This window comes from Aedes aegypti, chromosome 2 (genome assembly GCF_002204515.2).
Source record: "Aedes aegypti strain LVP_AGWG chromosome 2, AaegL5.0 Primary Assembly, whole genome shotgun sequence".
Classification (NCBI taxonomy): domain Eukaryota; kingdom Metazoa; phylum Arthropoda; class Insecta; order Diptera; family Culicidae; genus Aedes; species Aedes aegypti.
Genome location: NC_035108.1, coordinates 98418346 through 98442546, shown reverse-complemented (window position 1 = coordinate 98442546; position 24201 = coordinate 98418346). Strand labels below are relative to the sequence as shown.

General features: G+C 38.0%; 1 protein-coding gene across 7 annotated transcripts in view; it reads right to left on the bottom strand.

Annotated features, from left to right (window-relative positions):
- Positions 1–20415, bottom strand: part of LOC5576646 — a 387639-nt gene extending 367224 nt beyond the window's left edge. Inside the window, exons 1-2 of one of the 7 annotated variants that reach the window (XM_021841655.1) lie at positions 20039–20415; positions 17926–18536 (exon numbers count right to left, since the gene is read on the bottom strand). The gene's annotated coding sequence lies outside the window, so the exon portion shown is untranslated. The other 6 variants (XM_021841654.1, XM_021841660.1, XM_021841661.1 and 3 more) reach the window with 6 other exon arrangements.
- Between the last annotated feature and the right edge of the window lie 3786 nt (positions 20416–24201).

The following is a 24201-nucleotide window of genomic DNA, read 5'->3' as shown; positions in this document are numbered from 1 at the left end:
TGATGCTTCCTGGGATACCTCGGAGGATTCTCCAGGGATTGCTCCACAGATGCCTCCAGGAGTTCTTCACTATTTAACTTAGATGATCGTTTCTACAAGAGTTTCTCCAGATACTTCTCCAGGGATAACTCTAGGAAAATCTGTACAAGGATTCCCGCGGAGATTTCTCCAGTTTTTTTTGCAGGAATTCCTGCAAGGCTCAAGAAAATTTCTAATGACTTTCTCTTGGAATTGTTCCAGGGATGAGTTGGTAGAGAAACGACTGTATATTTTAATGAAATATGGTTTTCGTCTACGCAGTCTTTGAAAAAATAAAGACTGCGTAGCCAAAAGCCATGTTTTATGTTCCAGGGTTTTTTTTAAGAATTCCAGAGATTTCCTCGGGAATCCCTTCTTAGGCTCATGCAAGAATTTTTCCAGTTTTATTTTTCCAGAAATTTCACCGAGGATTCAAAGAGGTTCCTCCATAGATTGCTCCAGGAATTCCTCCAGGAACTTATTCAGAGATATCTCAAAAAACTTCTTAAGAAAAGGAGCTCCAGGAGAATCTTTAAAAAAAATCATGTGGAAACTTCGAGGATTTCTTATTCCATTTGATAAAATCCCATAAGGGGTTAACCTCTGTAGGACTTTATAAAGGAATATTTAGAATTTTTGGAGGGCCAAAACGAATCTCTGGAGAATTTACCATGGGAATACCTAAAGGATTACCTGGAATAATTCCTTAAGGAAACTCTTGAGGAATCTCTATAGGAATTTATGAAGTTATTTCTTGTAGAATCCATAGGTAAGTTATCGGTGGAATCTTTGGAAAAATTCCTGAAGCGATCTCTGGAGAAAACCTCATGAATAATTCCTAGAAAAAATATCAAGATAACTACTTGAGGAATTTCTGGAGAAATATCAGAAGTAATCCTTTTAGAAATTGTCATAGTGTAACCTGGAGAAAGCCTTGAGAACAACTTTGTAAACATCCCCAATTTTTCCTAGAGAAGTTCTTAGGCGCTTCTGAAAGAATTTTTGGAGAAATATAAGGAGAAATCACGTGAAGAATCTTTGGAAGATTCTCTGAAGGTGTATTCAATGATTTCTGGAAAATATTCCTGAGTAATCTATTGATTTGATGTAAATCTATGGCGGAAACGCTAGAGGCATTTCAGCTGAAACTTATGACAAAATCGCTATATGAATCCTTGAAGAAATGTCTCTGCAAAAATTCCTAGCATAATCCTTGGACGAATCCCAGGAGGATTTCCTGGCGAAATTAATGAACGATTTCCTGGATGTGTTAGGAACACTAGTATTACGTTACATTATTTGCAGGGTATAGGAACACTAGTATTACATAAGACATAGCTCAATAAATTCCTCCATGAACTCCTCCAAGAATAGTGCCAGAGTTTTCCACAGGTAATATTCTCAAAATTACTTCAGAAATTATTCCGGAGAATTCTTCAGGAATTCTTTCAGGAATTGCATCAGGCATTCTATCAGAAATTCCTGCATGGTTTTCTCCAAGGATTATACAAGTATTTACTTCACGCATTCCTGAAGAGTCCCCTCCCTGAATTATCTAAGAGAAAAATTTCAGTGAAATAGCTACTGGAATTACTCCAAAGATTTGCCAGGTAATCCTTCAGGGATTAATTATTCTGAATAATTGTTCTGAACATCCATTTTTCCGAGGATTCCTCCAAAAATTCCTCTAGAAATTCCTCTAGAAATTTTTCCAAAGATTTCCTCATACATTTCAGTAATCAGGGATTCCTCTCGAAGTCGAGTCTAGTACACGACACTGAAGACGGCCTTACAGTTGAGGTCGAAATATACGTATCTGTCAAAGGATACAAACTCTAGTGGAATTAAATGGTATAGTACTAAATTAGGTTTTTTCATCTACTTATTCCTCTAAGATTTTTTGCAGGCACTCCTTTTCCGATGATTTTTTGGAGAGATACCTGTATAATATCCTGAAAAAATACCTGGAAAAACAGTTGGATGGATTCCTGGGGCATGCCCTGCCTAGAGAAACTCTAGATAAAATATGGAGAAATATCGGCAGGATTTCATAAAGGAATCCCTAAAAAATCCTCAGATGAGCTTCTGGGAGAATCTCAGGTTAAATATTTGATACAAGCACTGAAAAAACAGAGTCTTAGGAAAAATACCCGGTGAAATCTCTTTAGGTTTTCGAGAAAAAAAATTGGAACTATTTTTGGATGACCCCATGAAAAGAGTTTTCTGGAGTAACCCTGAAGAAACTGCTAGAGAAGTTTGTATCAATCTGGAATCTCTGAGAGATTACCTGGATTAATTTTTGAAGGAATCCTTCGAGACATCGCTAGATAATTTCGCCACTGTAGAACTATGCTTGAGAAATCCTTAGAGAAATCCCTGGAATAATCATTCGAGAAAACACATGTAAAAATCCCCGAAAGAAGCTTTGTAAAAAGCCTTGTAGATGAATCTCCGGAGGTGCTTCTGGAAGAATTCCAGGAAAAATCGTTCCCTAGAGATGTCTCTAGAAAAATCCCTGGAGTAAGGGAATGAAGTTCTATTGTAACCGGTCTAAAAAATACGGTTGTGATTAAAAGTTATCCTAAAGATTTTTTTTCAGAAATTTCTGAGATAATTCTTTGAGAAATCCTTGAGATAGTACTACTGTAGAGATTTGGAGGATTTTTTGGGAAAACTCCTGGAAGAATCTCTGAATAAATCCCTTGAAAATACCTGGAGACATTATTCGGGAAACCATTGAAGAACGTCAGAATAAATCCCTACAGTAATTTCTGAAGGGGAAAAAATAAGTTTTCAAAGTGTTTGGTTAAATGGAATACTTTAGGAAACCCCTGATGGTAATCTGAATGAGTTCTTAGAAAAAATCACTGGCGAAAATTTGATGTTTTTCATTAGTCACACTCGTCATGTTATTCATGTATTTGAATTATTCGGACCATTGCAAGAGAAAATTTTGATTACCTTTTTGTGAGAAACTAAATGAGTTATTTTAACATGAAAAAAGACGTTAACCTTTACGTTACCGGCCTCCGACAAGGCATTTTCAAACAGCTGCCATTTCGTCAATTCCTATTCAATTTTATTTTGAAACTACCCTTAGTTTACTTTAAGGTTTCAGTTATTATTTGGTGCAGCCAGATCTGTTGGTAGCGAGGTCATTCTTCATTTATTGACATATTTTTTCCTTCAAATAACAGTAATGTCATGAAATAGGCCTTTCTGGAACCTGTACGTGATGCTCAGGAGTGGAAACACAGGGTATAATCCTCATTAATAGACATGTTCTGTCGAATTCATGAAGATTGAAACGTTGCACAATAGGTTTTGGACATGAAACTGAAATGTGCCCTGAAAGGCCTTGGCGGAACAAGTACCAGGTGCTTAGGAGTGACCTAATTAGTTGATACATAGTTCATTCTTCATTAATTGACATGTTCTTTTGAATTCACGAAAATTTACACGTCACATGTTTTGTCTTGGATATAAAACAGAAATGTCCCCATGGATGCCCTTGTGGAACCTGTGCTTGAAGCTATGGAGTGGCCACATCAGTTGATAGTAAGTTGATTCTTTTTCTATTGACATGTACTTTCCAATTCACAAATATTGAGACGTCGCACGCTATGCTTTGGACAAAAAGCAGAAATGTCCTCAAAAAGTTCCTCGTGGAACCTGTGCCAGAAGCTCTTAGGTAGCTAAATCTTTTATACCGTGTTTATTTTTCATGTATTGACAAGTTATTCAGAACTCATGAAGCTTGAGATGTCGCACGCTATGTTTTTGGGCATAAATGTGCTCCAAGAAGCCCTCGTGGATCCTGTGCCGGGACATCTGGAGTGGCCACATCTGTTTGTACCGAGTTATTTTTCTATTATTGACAAATTCATTCGAATTCACGAAGGTTAAGACGTCGCACGATATGTTTCCGAAAAAAAACAGAAATGTCGTCAAAGAGGCCCTGGCGGAACCTGTGCCAGGAGATCTGGAGTGGCCACATTTGTTTTTACCGGGGTTCTTCTTCTTTATTGACAAGTTCTCTTGAATTCACGAAGATTGATACGTCGCACGGTATGTTTTGGACAAAAAACGAAAATGTCCTCAAAGAGAGGCCCTGGAGGCCCTGGAGGAACCTGTGTCAGGTGCTCTGGAGTGGCCAAATCTATTGAAATTTAGTTTATTCTTCCTTTATTGACATGTTCTCCCGAATTCATGAAGATTGAGACATCGCAAGGTATGTTTTGGACATGAAACGGAAATGCCCCCAAACTGGCCCTGGCGGAACCGGCTATGATGTTCCGGTACGGTCCACTTATTCAAATTATATTGAAATGATGACAATCCACCATTATTTCATAATTTACATAAAAACTTTAGTGTTGTAGCTGAAATAAATAAAAAAAGAATCACATTTCCCGAATTTGGCACCCTTGTGACCCCAGTACAACCCGGCATATCTCCGGCATGGTTCCGAATACAGAATTGTCCATTTATGACAAATAACTGAAACCTTTTTTAAGTAAACTGAGGGTAGTTTCAAAAAAATCGAATGGAAATTGACGAAATGGCAGCTGTTTGAAAATGCCTTGTCGGAGGCCGGTAACGTAAAGGTTAATCATGAAAGTACTATATACAGCCATTCTATGAAAAACCGATCAAGTGGGTTACCGAATTCCGTGAAAATTTGCTATTTTGTTCCTTATTCGAAATAAGGATACACGTGTTTTTGGATTTTTTGATTAGGGTAACCATTTCCAAAATAAAGTGACCAGAAAAATCGCGGATTTGCAAAATTTTTATTTTCTAATAACTTTTGAACCGCTTGACTGATTTTTAATTTTCTTGGACGAAATGAAAGCTAAAGATTATGACTTTTCAAGAAAAATATAAAGTTTCAGGAAAATTGGTTTTCAAAATTGGTGGGCACTTGTGAGATTTTGTCGGACCTATGTATGAAGGCCCACCACTGTGCGATGCGTTATCACATCCCAAACCACAATTCGATATGTAGTTTCAAATATTGGCTCTATTACAATAAACGCTATTAGCGCCACCTAGTATTGGACACCAACTGTGCCCCAACCGATCTGACAAAATTCATCCTGTAGAACCAATCCAACCACAAACATATTCGATTCTCGCCTATCGCAATAGTGTGCCCCCACATCCAACACTACTGCAACAGGAGCCATCCCAAATTAATGAAATTGATAACATCAAAGCGCAATATATTAGAATATTCCTTTCCTCTAGGGTGTCGCACCTCGAAATAGAATCCTAGCGCCAGATCCAGGGCTTCATTGTGTCATTTTGCCTTCGTTCCACTGTTGGCTTGTTATTGTTGTGGTGTGGCTGGATAGGAACGATCGATCGATTGATTGATAGCCGCAGAGCATCACATTTAATCTATTTGTTCAGCCGATAGCGTACCGTGTGTGTTTCTATGTGACGAGGTCGTTCGAAATTTGAGGAACGATAAGCGTTCGTCACTACTGGGAGTGAAGAAATATCAAGCGAGTGCTTGAATAAGGGCGTAATTAACACAATCAATATTCTTATTCTTCTTTTTGGCCTCACGTCCTTACTGGGACAGATCCTGCTACTCAGCTTACTGTTCGATGTTCCATGAGCACCTCCACAGTTATCAACTGAGAGCTTTCTTTGCCAAAGTAGACATTTTCGCATTCGTATATCGTGTGGCAGGTACGATGATACTCTATACCCAGGGAAGTCAAAGAAATTTCCATTACGAAAAGATCCTGGATCGACACATTCTGAGTAATATCATAACCCTGGAATAATTTGACCCTATCATACGCAGATCAGGCAGTGATGCATTTGAACGCGTTTAGTTCGCGTTCCAGTTCAATTTATTGAACTCTGCGATCAAGTAGGCTTGTACATTGTGCAGTTCAAAAATATGAACCCGTGCCCGGGAATCGAACCCAGACACCTTCATCATTGCTTTGCTCTGTAGCCGCGGATTCTAACCACTCAGCTAAGGAAGGCCCCTAAACACAATCGATGCATCAAGCAAAATACGTACAAATGCATTATTGAAATTCAGGATGAATTTCACAAATTTGCCTCAAGGAACCAAAATTTGAAACAATAAAAAAATATTCATGGTGACCTGGAACCGAACACCACACGCCCTATCGACACCTTGAGGCTGATATATATTCGTTTTTGTCGCAATATGGCATATGGCGAGAAACCAATAATGTTACTTGCGCCCTTATTCCAGCACACGCTTTATATTTACCTATACTCCATCCAGAGACCTGAACAAACGGTATATTTTGGAATGTAGGTCAGTCTGTCGTCGTCGCCGGTTAAATATAGCTTATCAATGGACTGACTTGCTTCGTATCATCTATCTGATGGTGATGGAAGGAGGCATCTAATTGGAGACAGCTCCTCAGCTTGCGGTGGAATGCTTTCACACAAAGTAATGGACAACAATACCTTGATATTGGGAAGTTTGCGCTTTGACGAATACAATAGATGGTGTTTGATAACAAACTTATTTCTATTTGTAGAGAATATGACTCATTGAAACTGTACAATCCAGATGCCTCGGATATGATGTCGCAATACCTTATTCGCTTAGTCCATATAGGATCGAAAGCTAGGAATCAACCGTACTGCTCAATTCAATGCTCTATGAAATATTTAATAATTATTAATTTATGCCTTGTATTCAAAAATACTAGATCGAATTTAATTTAGACCAGTGTGCCTCCAGGCTACGCTGCCACCACTGATTCATAGAACGTCACGTCGATGCCGATTTTGTACGTCGTTAAATAAATCAACTCGAAAAAACTATTTTTTTTTTCGTTTGGACATCATATTTGGCTTCAGGGGCCATGATTTAAGTAAGTAACGACATTTTCAATATTACCGAACGTTGTTTATATGGATGATCAATGTTACCCCATATCAGCTAAATGAAAAAAATCACATAAAACATTTTTGTAAACATGCTTATATCTTGCAAAAAACAAAATACAGTATATAGTCACGAGCTATGGGTGGCAATACTTGTTTTAAAAATATAAAACTCAGAATTTGCATTTTTGAATTTAATATTTAAGAAATATCCTTAAAACTGATCAATGTTACCCCAGATTACGGTATATTGAAGCGCATCTTCTGATGAGAAAATGTTTTGTGATAAATCCACCTAGCAGTGAGATAGAAAAACTATTTTTTCAAAGCATTTAGATAGACATATAGTAGTGACCAACACTACAACATATAGCCGTTCAAAACCAGGACGTTATGCACCCCACAGACGCTCAGACGGTTTGGCAAAAATTGACTCCGCCCCCCGGTTGATGCTCATGTTGGTGCTATGTTTGACCGTCTGTGACGCTGCTTGACGAACCAATTTGACAGAACTGTCAAATTGGTTCGTCAATCTTTTATGAAACCAATTTGACGGTTGACGAATCGGTCGGCCAAAATCAAACGAGTTTGATTTTGCTCAAACCACCGATGGGCGGAGCCAAATGTTCGACGAACCGATCGTACCGTCTGTAGGGATGTTGCACGAACACCGACGTCATCATGTCAAATTGAAGCTTCGACATCCCATGAACTGCCGATGCAGATGGGAGGAAAGTCAAAATGCGTGAATATACGCAGCGTCGGCGCCATAGTGATCCATCAAATGCACGCTCTTCAGTTGTTTCTATATATTTCACTATCATTTCCAACTATCTCTAACGGTTTCCTTTAGCAAATTCACCAAGTATTCTTTAATTATTCCTCAACCAATTTCTCCAGAAACATCTTCAGAGAATCCATCAGAAATCCAACAAGAAATTCCTGTAAGAATTCCTTTCAAAATTCCTTCCGAAAGTTCACCTGGAATTCCTCATGGGATTCTATCAGGAGTTCCTACAGGGATTCCATCAGTGATTCCTTTTAAAATTTAAACTAGAAAACTTCAGAAAGGTTTTGCTTTGTAGCCGCGGACTCTGATCACTCGGCTAAGGAAAGCCTCTAAAATCAGAAATTATTCAAGGGAATTAAACACGATTTCATCCAGGCATTCCATCAGGAGAACTTCAAAAGATTCAATCATAATTTTCACGAAGGTTTCATTCAGCAGTTCCTTCAGAGTTTTTATCAGACTAGCTCTAGGTATTCCATCGGAAGTTCCTCTCCAGATTCCATCGGAAGTTCCTCTAGGAATTCCATCAAGAATTCTTCCGGGGGTTCTTCAGATGTTCGTCTAGGGATTCCATCAGCAACTCTTCAGGGATTCCATCTGGTATTTTTCCAGAGATTCGATCAGGATTTCATCAGAAGTCAGTCCTGGGATTCTATAAGGAATTCTTTTAAAGGTTCCTTCACGAATCCCTCTAGGGTTATTCTGGGTTAATTTATAATGAATTATTAGGAGATACTACCCGAACTTCTAGAGAATACTTCAAGAGATTCATCCAAGAACTCTTCAAGGTAGTCCTCCTGGAATCGCTTAAGGGATTCCTCCCGGAATTAGTCAAGGGATACCTCCCGAAATTTCTCAAGGAATCAATCCTCAAGGAATTCCTTCAGCAAAATCTTCAACGATTCTCGAAGATTATCAGGATTTCCTCCATGGATTTTATCAGAAATTTCTTATAAGTATTCCATTACCGGCATTACTCAAGAGATTCCTTCCGCAATTCCTCAAAGGATTCCTCGCGGAATTCATCATGGGGCTCCTTTCGGATTTCCTTAAGGAATCAATCCGAGAAATCCTCAAGGGATTTCTCCGGATTTTTCAAGGAATTTCTCGTGGAATAACTTTAGGGATTCTTGGGGGTTTTCAGGAACCCTCCAGCGATATTATCAGAAATTAATTATAATAGTTTTGCCTGTAATTTGGGAATCTACCAGTTTATCATCCAGTGACTCCATCAGGAATTCCTTCAGGGATTCAAAACAGGAATTCTTTCAGGGATTCCTTTGGGAGATTCCTTCGTGGATGCCACCAAGATGAACTCCAATTATCCAATAACGAATTGCCTATGCGATTTGACCACAATTTCCTATAAAGGTTCCACTAGTAATTCCTTCAGATACTTCAACAGTATTTTCCCTAATTATATCACCTGTAATTTTTCGCGAGAGATGTTTTTTAAGGAATTTCACAAGGAGTTCTTCTAGCGTCAACACTGGGAATATCACCACAGTTTCGTTCGAATTACCACCAGAAAAATCTACCAGAGTTTCACAAGAAGTTCAACCATAAAATACTTCAAAGGTGTTACTAGGATTGTGCTTCAGGATTATCATAAATTCCTCCAGGGAGTTAACTGATATTAACTCAGAGTTTCAAACAACACATTTATCTAAATGCCTCAGGATAAATCCCTAAAGTAGACCTAAAAGATTTTTTTTTTCATTTCTGGAAAAAAAATCCATGGAGATATATCTTTACAAATTCTTGGAGGTATCACCAAAGAAATCAATAGATTAATTCCTACAGAGTTTTCTTGGAGAGATTCATTAGTATATTTCTGGAAGATCTTTTAAAGCAATCCCTGAAGGAGTTTCTGAAAGATTTTCTAAGGTAATTTCTGGTAGATTCCTTGGAAAAAAAAATCCTTCAAGAAATACTGGATGCAATTGATGGATAAATTACTTTAGGAATCCTCGGAGAAGTTTATATTAGATTATTGAAGTAATTCCTGCAGAAATCCCAGGACGAATGCCTCGTAGGGTCCCTTCAGAGATACAAGGAAGAATCTTTGAAGGAAACACTGGTGGAGTTTATAAAAGAATTTATTGAAGATTCTCTCTAGAGGAATACCGAAGGATAACCTAGGAGATCCTCTCAAAAAAATTACAAGTGGAATCTCTAACCTGCTGATCAAGTTTTGATGATTTTTTTGCAGTATTTCTCTTGAAATCTTTGAAGGCTTTCTGATGGAATTCTTGGAGGAATTGTTGGTGGAATCCCTGGAGGAACTTGATGAATCCTTGGATAAATTGTGGGTAGTATCTGTATAGAAATGTTTGAAGTTTCGCTGGAGGAATTCTTAAATTAATCTTTGGAGGATTTTTTGATGGAATTCTTGAAGGTAGCATTGGATGAACCACTGGAGAAATCCCTTGGGAAATATTTGTATAGATTCCTGGAGAAATCTGTTGAAAAATTGCTAGAAAGAATCGCTGAAGAAATTCCTGGTGGATTTTCGGATGTAACTCCTTGATAAATTTAAGGAGGAGTCCTAAGAGCATGCCCTTAAAAAAGTCCTGGTGAAATCCTTGGGGGAATTTCTGGTGATGATTTTTTTGAGAAATCCCTTGAAAAGTATCTGAAAGAATTCGTAATGCGATTCCTGGGTAACGCGTGATGGAGTCCTTGGAACTAACTTCTAGAGAAATTTCTGAAGAAATATTTGAAAAAAAATGTTATTACAATCTGGAGGAATTTTAGAAGGCAGCCTTGGAGTTAGCCCTAAAGAAATTCCTTGGGATTTTTTTGGACAGATTTTTTAAGGAATCAGTGGTTGAAATCCACAATAATTTGTAGAGGAACCTCTAAAGGAATCCTTGGAAAAATTCCACCTGAAGGTATGTCTGAAGAATGTTCCTCGGAGAAATTTCTGGTTGAATCTTTGGATAAATTTCTAAAGGAATTATTGATAAAATTCGTGGTAGAATCCCAGGAAGAGCTTTCGGTGGAATCCTTAGTATAGCTTATGGATTCCTGGAAAAACTTCAAAGCAGAATAACTAGAGAAAACAATTAAAGATTTTGGATAGAATGTTAAAAAAAAAAAATCCTTGGCCATTCCCATATCAATGACTGCTCAGAATATTTCCCGAAAGAGACCCATCATGATTTCTTAGTTTTGCCGGAATATTTCATACGAACAATAACTAGAATTCCTCTTAAATATTTATTTCTTCCGGTACTTAAATGTTGAAAGTTCTTCTCTTCCTTACTGCGATTATTGCCAGAAAATCGCGAAAAGATTCTCCCTCACAGCCACAGCATTTAAAAAAATAACAATCATATATTCACTAGACTCCCGGCAAGTCTAAAAACATGCGAAGAAATATCGTGTTGCTGCAACCAAGCTTGACAGTTGGTCAAACGGTTGTACCAACATAAGTCGGTTTGACTAACTTGGGGGCGGAGTCAATGTTGGTCAAACCGTCTGAGCGTCTGTGGGCTGCATTATGGATGAGCACAAGGGCAGTCTAATAACAGCTTTTGAATTCATATTCCTACCGCTAGGTTGCACTGTAAACAAAAATTAATTCTATGTTTTTGAGCAGGATTGCCAGCAGCTTATGTCGGCATCACCACGTTCGTCTTCCACGAGATGTTCAAATCAGAAATTCCTAAATTATTGTAGGTAGAATTCAGTCCTGAAAGCTAGTGTGGATTCTGAGATTTACAAATGGATCCAGGGATCAATTCCAGTGTGAATCATGAGATTTAAGCATGAAAGCTGGTATTTCGGTGTGGATCATGCGTCTTCAATGTGGAGCGTGAGCCCGGAAATTCCAGTAAGGCTCCTTGTATTCCAGTGTAGATCCTAGAATTTCAGTATTGATTCTGGAATTACAGTGTAGATGCTAGGATTTCAATATTAAACATAGGATTTCTGTGTGGATTCTGGGATTACAATGTCGATCCTAAGATATCAGTGTGGATCTAAGCATTCCAGTGTGGATACCTGCCTCGCTTTTGGGATTCCAGTGTGGATTATAGAATATCAATATGGATCCGAGGAAGCCAATTTGGAATCTTGGATTCCATTGTGGATTATTCGTTTCCCTAGTGATTTTAAGATTGTAGCAGTTGTAGCGTAGATCGTGAGATTGTTGTCGTTGAAGCCTGGGATTCCAGTGAGGTTCCTTGAATTCCAGTATGGATCCTGGGTTTCCAGTGTGGGTCCTGGGCTTGCAGTGTGAACACTAGGATTCCATTGTGGATCCTGGAAATTCATTGCGCATCCTGGGACTCCAGTGTGGATCCTGGGGTTCCAGTGTGAATTCTGGTATTTCGGTGCAGATCAGTGTGAAATCTGGAATTAGTGTGTGTATTTGGATTCCATTGATGATCCTGGGATTTCAGTATGGCTGCTAGAAATCCATTATGGATTCTGGGATTCCAGTGTGAATGCTGGGAATTCAAGGTGGATTCTTAGATTTTAATGTGGATCCAGGTGTTTCAGTCTGAATCCTAGAGTTTCAGGGTACGGCTTGAGATTCTAGTGTAGACTGTCTTTCTGAATAAAGGATGTTATGCTACTAATGTGGATATTGTGTGAGTAGGATTCCAGTGTAGATTTTGGGGTTCCAATGTGAATTCAGTAAAGATCTTTAAAATGTAGTAAGGACCTTGGGATTCCAGTGTGGATCTTGAAATTTCAGTGTGGATCTTGCGATCCTAGAAATTCCGGTGCGAATCCTAGAATACCAGTATAGATATTGGGATACCAATGGGGGTTTTGAGCTTTGAGAGCAATCCTTGGATTCCATTGTGGATCCTGGAATTCCAAAGAGGATTCTGTTATTCTAGTGTGGATGCCGGTATTCCAGTGAGGATTCTGGCATTCTAGTCGGAATGACCAAATGGGTATCTTAGGATTACTTGAGAATTTTGGGCTTTTAGTGGCGCCTGGGGGGTGTACACTCGAACATCAAGTCGTTCAAATCGAACACAATCTTTCCCAAGAGTGCTAACTGTTGATTTTTTGTCTCGCAGGAAACCGCATCCAAAGTGCAATTTTAAAATGCTTCACACAAAACTTCATCAGTTCAATGCGAGCAATACTGTGGGAATCCTGTGGTGATGTTGGAATACTGTGTATTATACACAGTGCGTAAATAGTGTGAAAATTGTTTGAAAATATAAAATAGAGTTTCTTTTTTATCGTAATCTTTTTCGTTTATTACGATGTCAAAGAAGCATTTCTGACAATATCCGTTGTGTAGAAGGAAAACTATTTGTTTTGACAATAATGCATTGCCAAAAGATCATTTGAATTCGATAGAACAAACAATTACCAAAAAAGTGCGTACTCAAAGAGAAATTTTAAAGTATCTCTCACTTATCGCTCTCTGTAATAAACATGATGAGCCGACTGGAATATATATAAAACGTATGTTGACTCTAATCTTGATGTTAACATTTCTTTAGAAACTAAACTTGATATTGACAATGCTCTTGAAACTTTAACAAATTCCATTGTTGAAGCCTGGAGCATTGCAATTCCAAAATGTGAAGTAAAATTTTAATCCGTGATTATAGACGATGATCTTAAACTCTTGATCCGTCTTAAAAACGTGAGGAGAAGGCAATTTCAACGCACTCGCGATCCTGCTATGAAAATTATATGGCAGGATTTGCAGAAAGAAATCAAGAAACGTTTTGCAAATTTAGGAAACAAAAATTTTGAAAATAAAATTTCTCAATTGGACTCTGGCTCTAAGCCCTTTTGGAAATTAGCTAAAATCTTGAAAAAACCTCAGAAGCCAATACCGGCATTGAAAGAGGAAAACAAATTATTACTAACTCATTGCGAAAAAGCTCAAAAACTTGCTATGCAGTTTGAAAGTGCGCACAATTTTAATTTAGGACTTACTAGTCCAATAGAAAATGAAGTTACTCAGGAGTTCGAAAATATTCTCAATCAAGAGAACGTTTTCGAAAATGCCTGGGAGACTGAATTGGAAGAAGTGAGAACTATAATTAAAAAATTCAAAAACATGAAAGCTCCTGGCGATGTGTAATTTTCTACATCCTCATCAAGAAACTTCCAGAAAGTACCGTCGATGGGGGTGACAATGAGTCTAGGGGGTGAGATTGGGTCAAAACGGAAAAATATGTTTTGTGAAATATTTCAGCTAATAACGCTGATATTATTCAAATTAATAATTCATATGATATGGAACATATTATTACACATAACTCATGACAATATACATTTTTAGAACTAGTAGTTTTTGTTTCCTACATCAATAAACTTGCATGTTGAAACTAGATAAAATTTACAACATTAAATTTCTCCAGTACAAAGTATCACGCATGTACTCTAGCCTCTATCGTTGTATTAGTAGAATGTTGAAAGTCTTTTCATTACACATCACAGGTATTTTCTGGAATCTGTTTGATTTTCTCACAAAAAAATCATTTTTTTTGGTACGATGTCTAAAACATTGAAAATGGGGGTGAGATTGGGTCAAGCAAGAACGATAGTAAATGAAATTCCAAATCCACTTTTTTTACATTTTACGGTGCTGGGTTATCTCTTTTTTCATTAAGATGTGTTTATTCTTTCTATATACAGCATCTCTGAAACATCAAACAAGTCTACTTGAGTATTCCGTGCATTGAATAACAATATAACGCATTTTGACAACTTCTCAAACCAGCAACTGTGTTTCGTGCGCAGCAACATCGTAAATTTTTATCAAAAGGGTGTTTTTTTTCTAAATTTGATTATTTATCAGTGTTTTCATATAATAGAAACATCTCACGGAAGTACAAATGAGTTGGATCGCTGAAATACTGGGATTATGACGTCAACTTCTGCCTGAAATTTATTGATCGTGGAATGTCGCACCGAAATTTAACTATTTGCGAAGGTTTAAAATAATTACTGTTTCAGTACACCTTTGGGGAAACTGAATGGGCTTTATAGAAAGGGGATGAGACTTTGAAGACAATTTGAGGGAAAAACCAAGAAAATTTATTTAAACTTGACGATGAATGTTGGGTTTACATATTTTTTCTCATAGCTCTTTAATTTTCTGTATAATCTTTCTTTTAAGTGGGTTTATCATACTTGTGAAACATCTTAGATATCTGTTTGTCTTGTTTGCATCGTTTTTTATCAATATTTTTCAGTTGTGAATGGTTTTGAAATCATATTCTCAAAAACAAGTTATTTTAATTACAGTGACCCAATGTCACCCCCTCTATGGGGTGAGATTGGGTCATTATTCATTCACTTGTGGTGCCGCTGTGAATAAATATTTGTCTTTAATTTTTTTAACAGTTGCTAATGTACCATCCAAGTACATACACACCAAATTTGAAGTTTATTGGAGTTAAATTGCGATAGTTATTCAAAAAATAAATCGCACATATCCCTTTATGACCCATTGTCACCCCCAACGACGGTAGCTTATCATTTTTAGTTGATATTTGTAACAAATGTTTTCAATTAGCATATTTTCCTGACAAATGGAAAAATGCTAAGGTTGTTCCAATTTTAAAACCAGACAAAAATCCTGCAGAAGCTTCTAGCTATCGTCCAATCAGTTTGCTTTCCTCCATCAGTAAACTTTTTGAAAAGGTTATTTTGAACAGAATGATGGCTCACATCAACGAAAATTCAATTTTTGCCAATGAACAGTTCGGATTCCGCCATGGACATTCGACCACTCATCAACTTTTACGTGTAACAAATTTGATCCGTTCCAACAAATCTGAAGGCTATTCTACTGGTCTTGCTCTTCTAGACATAGAAAAAGCATTCGACAGTGTTTGGCATGAAGGTTTGATTGTAAAATTAAAAAACTTTAATTTTCCAACATACATTGTTAGAATAATTCAAAGTTATCTGTCAAATCGTACACTTCAGGTTAATTATCAGAACTCCAGATCTGAAAGACTTCCTGTAAGAGCTGGTGTTCCTCAAGGCAGCATTTTGGGACCAATGTTATACAATATTTTCACATCTGACTTACCTGAGTTACCTCAGGGATATCAAAAATCCTTGTTTGCGGATGACACAGGCCTCTCCGCCAAAGGACGAAGTCTGCGTGTCATCTGTAGTCGATTGCAAAAAAGTTTGGATAATATTTCTTCATACTTGCAAAAATGGCATATTTCTTCTAATGCTTCCAAAACTCAACTAATAATATTCCCACATAAACCAAAAGCTCTTTATTTGAAACCTTCAAGTAAACATGTTGTCACGATGAGAGGGGTTCCAATAAATTGGTCAGATGAAGTTAAGTATCTAGGGCTCATGCTAGATAAGAATTTAACTTTCAAAAATCACATTGAGGGCATTCAAGCCACTTCCTCCCTTGTATAGTACCAATGAGTTACATAGAATATCCAATGTTGAAACATTGGAACAAATGTCAAATAAAATAATAAATAATTTCAGGCAAAAATCGTTACAATCTTCTATTGCCACGATTAATGCGTTATATGTTTAGGTTAAGTTAGGTTAAGTATATTCAAAGCGTTTTTTTTTTCTCTTATAAACAGGTGAAATCCACTCACCTGTAAAAAATCTGAACGGCTACGGCAAATGAAATGAAATATGTTGTTAACAAAATGTTAATTAAATCTAAAATTTGTTTTACCAAATTAGGATGATAGTGTTGTCTAATAACACAGAACACCTAGATATAAGAAATGAATGTAATGTGTGGAATGATACTAATAAAGAAATTAAAAAAAAACAAAAAAGTAATAACAATCATTAGATTGTGGCAATCAAATCTAAGAATTTACATCCAAAATAAAAAATGCAATCAAAATCAACGATTCCAAAACGCGCCCACCTAGTCTCAAGCGATTTTTTTTGTGGCAAAATTCAGCCCCAGTCAACTCTTCATAACTCGATATTAAAGCGATCATTGAGTTAGGGAGGAATCGAGTTAGAGAACACAAAACCAGTGCAACTGCGATCCATGAAATCCAAATTTTACTACAGTTCTATAACTCGATATCAAGATACGGAAAATCAAATAAGAAAAAAAAATCTAATGTATGCAGCTAATACTATGCAGTTTTTTTTCGCTTGAGTGTGGGTTTTAGCATCATAAGTTGAATTTTACCGAGGGCTTATGAGCAACCATTCAATTCAGTATGACGCTTTTCCAAAATCGTTTTTGAATTTTTAAGTTTTCTCATTTGGAAATGCTTTTCAGTGAGACGGCGCTTTTTACACCTAATTCCCCTATATCAAAACTGCTGGAAGATAGTGAATTTCAGCGCGTCACTAGTTACTGAATTCCTAGCCTATGAATTGTGTATTTTGAACATTCCTTCACTCTTTAGTTTATGGACCTCTTCTACTCTCTATGACATCTACATGAAGATTTGTGCAGCGGTAGGATGTATGCAGAACCTAGCTCAAGTTTGGTGAACATTTGATATCACTACAGTCGACTCTCCACATCTCGATATCTCTCCCTATGTCGATGGTTTGTTCGGTCTCTTCATTCTGCATACATTTCACTCACCATATCTCGATATCCTCCTTCTCATTATCTCGATATCTCCCTATCTAGATGCGATTTTCATTCCCGATTTTCTCTCCTTATGTCGATATGCCCATTATTGAAGGTTAATAGACTAGATTTGAGGGATTCCAAACCATTTTCAAAGTCGAAATGACGTCGGTTTGTTTTAAATTTTCCTAGTAACGGAGTGATTTTCAATCAGGTTTCCTTTGAAAAATTGTTATATGTCTCGATCTTTGCATATTTCGATGTTCCCTTCGATATCGAGATGTGGAGAGGCGACTGTATCTTCAAAATTTAATGGTATGCTACCCCTGGTAGCTCTGGTGATGACAGTCGAGCAGTGTTGCCATCCAAATCCAGAATTTGAAATCAAGAACCCATTTTGGAGCGTTCTCAAACCATGCTTCAATTTTGCTGAACATCTGGGATCAGAATCTTGATATCTAGTCGCAGCATTTATAGGAAACATAATTCAACCTCAATTTCTTTTTACGATCGATTCTTGTTTGCCCTTCGGTTGTACAAGAAGTCAGATTGTAAAGCAACAATGTCTTTCTATGCTTTGGAAGAACTTTTCTGCATTGCGGTGAACTCTTGTAAGTCGTTCTTCCTTCGTGAGAAGTACAAAATCAACCTTGTTTATTAAAAATAATAAACGAATTCGAACCATATTTACCTTTTATATGTAGTTCACCTTTTGAAAACTTTTCCTCATAAATTCATTCAACCGACTCGATCATGTAAAAAAGTAAAATAACCTATCTTCATGTAACACACCGCACTGCACTGCACGATTGTTGTCCGATGATAATTCACCGCGGTAAACAGCCTGTTTATTTCACTCACTCACAGCACCAGTTGACATTCAGCCTCGATGGCTCGAAAATAATCGGTTTTCGTATTTTATTCATACGCTTTTTCTCACCATTGACACCGACCTTAAAACGTCGTGTTTTTTTCCTGTTTTGCTTCCTTTACGCCCATTCATTCGGTGGTTGCTGGTTGGTTGTTGGAAGTTCCGATTCTTCTCGTGTGTTTCGTTCCACTTTTTTTCCACTCGTTCGCGGCAATGCCTTTCACTTTTCCGAGTTTTACGGTTTTTTTTTTCTTATTTTAATTCACTCGTCGCACTCTGCACCCGGCAATTATTGCGCGTTGCCTCTTCTCGACATTCGATTCCTCAAGCATTCCACAATTTAAATAGACTGTAATAACATCGCAAAATCTGCTTCGCCACACTACTCTGTGAGCGGATTGCACTTTTCTTCACTTCTCGTGACACATTGCCTACAACAACGTAAAACCAGTTAGGCTACCCCTCGCTTCATGGGCCAAAAACCACGCTCTCTCTCACTGCTGAATCGATAGAGCGTCTCCTCGTGAGTAGGAACATCATCACATCGATTCGGCAATGAAAGCGGAATACTTCAGCAGTGAACATACACGCACGACAAATTGGGTCACGGTGTTTCATTTATCGTTGTTATAAAAAATAAAATATACATCGTTAGGTGAAATTTTGAGTTACGCTCTTTTGAAAGCGTGACCTCGAAATCCTTGGATTTTAGTCTATCAGCGTTGTATTTCAATACCAAAGCTTATCTCTAATCTCAAAAAACTTAACAACATTGATTGTTTATTTGCAGGCTCAAACATAAGAAGCCGGCTTCATTGTATTGTTATTAATAATAAGATGCATTTTATATTAAGAGGGTCATCGAGTTACAGAACACAAAACCTGTGCAACTGGGATCCAAGGGATCATCGAGTTATCCATGAAAACTAACTTTTACTATGGTTATCTAACTGAGATTGAGATACGGACTATCGAGTAAAGGAGAACTGACTTTTTATTATGAAATCGGCTCCATAATGCCTCGTTACGCTTGAGCCTGCGAATAAACAATTAATTTTGGCAAGTCGTTGAGATATTAAATTACTTTTTGTTGATGGAAACATCCAGAAACGATTTTCGGTATTGTTGTATTACAATACCGAAATTCTTTTTTTGTTCTTGAAAATAACGATTCTGACGGCTACGCTTGCAAAAGGGCGTAAATTTCGTCTAACATTTCACTAGCGTCAAAAGTTTTGATGGCTAAATATTTTGATAATAACGGTTAATGAAGCACCGTGTGCACGTAAGTTAGTACACTGCGAAAGCTATCACGTCGACTACATTTCCATTCGCATCATAGCTTGCCACGACGAGCACAGGGTTCGTTAGAAATCGATACTCAAACAAATTGCTCACTGACGACACTCACGACACTCGCCGTATACGGACCAATGTCACTCACATTCAACCTGTCTGACCACATTCGCTTCCTGGTTCCGAGTGACACTTACTCAACAGCTAAAAATGTCAACAACACGTCTCACGATGAATGATAATTCTTTTCGAAATCTTTACAAATGTTGACATTTTTCACTCATTGTTTATGACTCATTACTGGGCTTCGCATTCGCACACACAACATTTGCCCCCATTCGTCGTGCATTAACCTTTTTGTTTATTTTGCCCGCACTGCTAATATTGTGTTTTTCTTCCACCGCACTTTCATCGCAGTTGTTCGGTGCGCTCACATTCTCCTGTCGTCGCACCCTCTGCAATGCCCCCTGTATGGTCTACCGAGCGCGCTCTCTCTCTCTCTCTCTCTCCCTGGTGCTGCTACCTGGTGCGCAACCTCGCTCACTACCACTGTGTTCAATAATTTTGCAATCACCGTCGTCGCCGTGACACGTTGTGAAAACAAAATAACATCACCAGATGAAAAAAAATCACTCACAGAAATGCCTTCACTCAGGCGAACGAACGTAACAAACCTCAGGAAAACAATGACCGTATTGTTTGTCGGAATCACTATCTCGTTGCAATGATATAATCCAAGTGAGCGTGCATTAACCCATCGCAGCGCCTACTTGGACCAATACGACTAGCGCCTACTTGGACTTGGACCAATGAAATGTCACTTTGCCCCCTAAAATCGCACCCCCCGATTTCCGTTTCTAAACAAAAGCTCTCTAGAGCTAAAACAGCTGGATGACCCCAAAAGGTCCCAATAATCGCACAGGTAACGCGTACGCGACTCCAAAATCGAACGGTAATATCCACCCGTCCTGTCTCGGTGAACGATCGAACTCAACTGAGCCTCAGACTGGTGCTCAGTTCAGCCCAAATCGGCTTTGTGTATAGAAATGTTGCTGGCTCGTGAGTTTTCGTGCCAATGAAAACAGAGATGCATGCAGCAGCAGCAGTATAGGAACTCAGAGAGAGACCGAGGAAGAGCAGAGCGCTGTGCTTGATGGGCAATGTTTACATTTTGCCGCAATCCGATTGATTTACTTGTGTGAAATGCACTACATGTATAAGAATGTTCAATACATGCAGACTGTAGATGTATGGATGCAAAGTGTTGCCAGAACAAGACACAGTGTAAGCTTTGAAAAGGAAGCTTTTGAAGCTTTGCTAAAGCTTCTTTCTCGTAAATTAATTGCAGTGTAACCCGTTGGTTGCCATGGAAGCAAAACCTTGATCTTGGATGCATGAAAAATCATAAAGTTAACTCTCTAGGATTCGAGATTAGTAGACCATGCCAAATCTGTGAAAAAAGGGTACAAGGAATTAGCGTACCTATAACTTTAAATTAAAAGTGGCTAAACATATTTTCCTGAATGAGCATCAATTGACAATCCTACGGAAGGTTAATAATTTTTGTTTATTTATCAAGGAAATGAACAGTCATTGCATTTCAAATAAGAACCTATAAGAGTCTTTATACACAGAGTAACGCGAAGAGACTTCACAGGGCTGGTAACAAGTCATTTTTAAGTGATTGGGACATTTTTTTCGACCTAGTTTTTAAAATGTCACTATTTCCAACAAAAGCCACTAAAGTCACTGCTTTTAGAAAAATGGTCATTAACGTTACCGTAATCCGGGGTAACATTGATCATTTTTTTTAGTTTTTCTAAAATTTTTCTTCACAATACAAATGTTACAAGTTTCATATTTAAAAAAAAAAAGGACTGGCACCCACCGCTCCTAGCTATGTACTTTATTTTGTTTTTCGAAACATTTAAGCATGTTTAAATAAATGTTTTAAGTGATTTTTTGATTTAGCTGATATGGGGTAACATTGATCTCCCAAGTAAACAACGTTCGCTAATATTGGAAATGTCGTTACTCACTAAAATCAGGGCCCCTGAAGCCGAATATGAAGACCAAACTCTTACAAGTCATTTACTTTTTGAGTTATTTCAAAATTAGAAACACCTTGAACCGCGTAATACGCCTAAAAGTAGGCAATTTCCTCAGGAAATTCTACATTCCTAATAGTATTTAGTTAATGTTACCTAAATGAATAAACTTATGAAAGTTTTGACAACGGAATCGTTTTCGGCGATGCCATTTTTAGTAACACCCGCATTTTCCTTGATCACATCGTCTGCAGAACTCATGTGAGACATGAATTTTCGGTAGTGTCGGTGAAAATGATAGAAATCATTGTTTCAAAAAGTTGACAAATTTGCGCATGAACTAAACGCAATTTTGGCAAAAACCTTAATTATCATTAGCTTATGAATATACGAAAGAGAGGCACCATTCATGGTTCGAAAATGCTTCATCAATAAATCTTTATTTGAACGTTTAACAAGATGAGTCATCCTGATCAATGTTACCCCGCTGATCAATGTTACCCCGGATTACGGTACTACATATTTTCGTGCTCGGATGATGATGAATTTTAAGGCTTGGTTAGCTGTTCAAACACAAACAGCAAAATGTCACTTGGGAATCAAAGTGACAAGATTCTTGATTCAAGAAAAATAGAAGAAGAATTCTGGTAAATATTCCGTAGACACAGGGTTGCGATGGATCTTCTTCGTGAACAATGATCGACGCATCTTCGCGATCCAACATTCGCCAACATTCATTTTTCATTTTTGCGTCACGAAGAGCATCGCAAAAAGCGAACGGATGCAACGCCGAAGAAGCAAAATGAACACACCGATAAGTGGTTCGCGAAGCCTTTCCACTCGTAGGATTCATTTATCCACGCGCTGTTCATTCTCGTGATTCATTGCAAGGTTGCTTCTTCTCGTAAAGTCAAGCAAACACTCCACGCTAAACCAGCTCCACGAAGCGCATGTGTTAAAACTACACAGAATGAGTTTTCAGAAGCAAAACAAAAATGGAAACGAATTCCGCATTCCAAGCGTTCTTCCTCTGTGCGCAAATCACTCATTCAGTTTTGTTTACCACCGTTTGCACAAAACTGTGTACAGCCCCTTTGCACAGAATCTGTGCTGCACGAAAAGAGGCCAATTTTGTGCGCTCGGCACTCATTTTTGAACGGAGCAAGTTTAGCGTGATTGTTGCAAGCCCGCATGAAGATGATCGAAATGAATATTTTCCTGTTCTTCACGAAGAGCAGGCAGCGTGGATCGTACCGTTCACATTATCAAGCGATGGAAAATCACCCGATGACAGCGTCGGGTGAAACAGCGATCCGAAAATGAGACACGAACGAATGAAGCGCCCGAACGGTTGTTTGTGTTTATTCGCAGATTCTGTTTTGATGCCTACGAAAATTCATCGTGCCTCGCGTTTCCGATCGTTGTTCAGCAACATTGCGTAGACATTTCCAACGGAAAATGTAATAATTTTCTGGGAAATGTTTTGAAGAGGAAATCGATTAGAATTGCTAGTGGACAACTACTAACAGTGTTGATAGACTCACACTCAAATCTCAATCAATACGCTCTCCCGTGAGAGCAAACTAATTGGAGATCTGCTTCGCAAATCTCACGCTTGACATTTTGATGCAAAATCACTCAATCAGCTCAAACCGTAAAAAATGCTTCAGTCGCAAAACCCGTCAAAAACTCGTGAAACTCGAATGTTGTTGTTTACGCTAGAAAGGATTACTATTATTTTTGAAAAAAATCCTGAAGTTTTTAGAATATTTCATGTGTAATTCTCTGCCGGATTCCTTTGAGAAATGTTGCTGGAATCTATTTAAGGGAATTCTTAGAGGAACTGTATGGAATCGTTCCAATAACTGGTTTGGCCTAGGGCTAGGCTCAAATTTCCATTCAATAGAAACTCTACAAACCGAATCTTAAGACTTCTTCCAATATAAATTTTTACCAGGCCTTAAATGGGCCTGTTTATTAACCATCAATTTGAACCAAAAAGTGTTGAGGACTGTTCAAAAAAAATAAAAAAGGAGGGTGGATTTCCTTTATAGTTTAACGTCACGTCATGCAAAAAAAAGGTGCAGAAATTGTGTACAATGACCGATTCACGTGAAATGCTTAAATGAATTTTCGTAGCCTGGCTTCACTCATGGACAGAAATATGCAGTGCCGTAGCGTGCCGTTGGCCAGGTTGGCACCCGCCAAGGGCGCCAGGCAGCCCTGTCGTCGTAAAATTTGAGCTTCTTAGTCGTCCCCTTTTAAGGTGGGCGTTGCTATTGCGCAGAGGGCGCTTGTACTCACAGGCGTCAATGAGGGTGTCTTATTAGACAAATGTCTAAAATCTATATAAATAAAAATGGAATGGTGTTTGTATGTCACGAAATGGCTCACGAACGGGGCAACGGATTTGGATAATTCTTCCCCCATTTTGTTCGTCAAGGGTTCCGACGTGTTTGTGTGTATAAAAGTTTCAGGATGTTCACCGGGAAAGTAGGAGAAACGGGACTGAACGGAACTGTCATTTTGTATGGGACGATTCAGAGCGGTTTTCAACAGCCTACTTGATGGCAAGACGAAGTTTGCCGGGACCACTAGTACTTCAATATATTCTAAGCACACGAGAACCAATATGCATTTTTACATGTTTAGTTGTGTTCCTTTCCAATACAAATGTGGAACAAAGAGACTTTCAAAATTTATAAAAAATAACGAAATTTTGAAATTTTCTCACATTCTTGGTAGAAAGAAC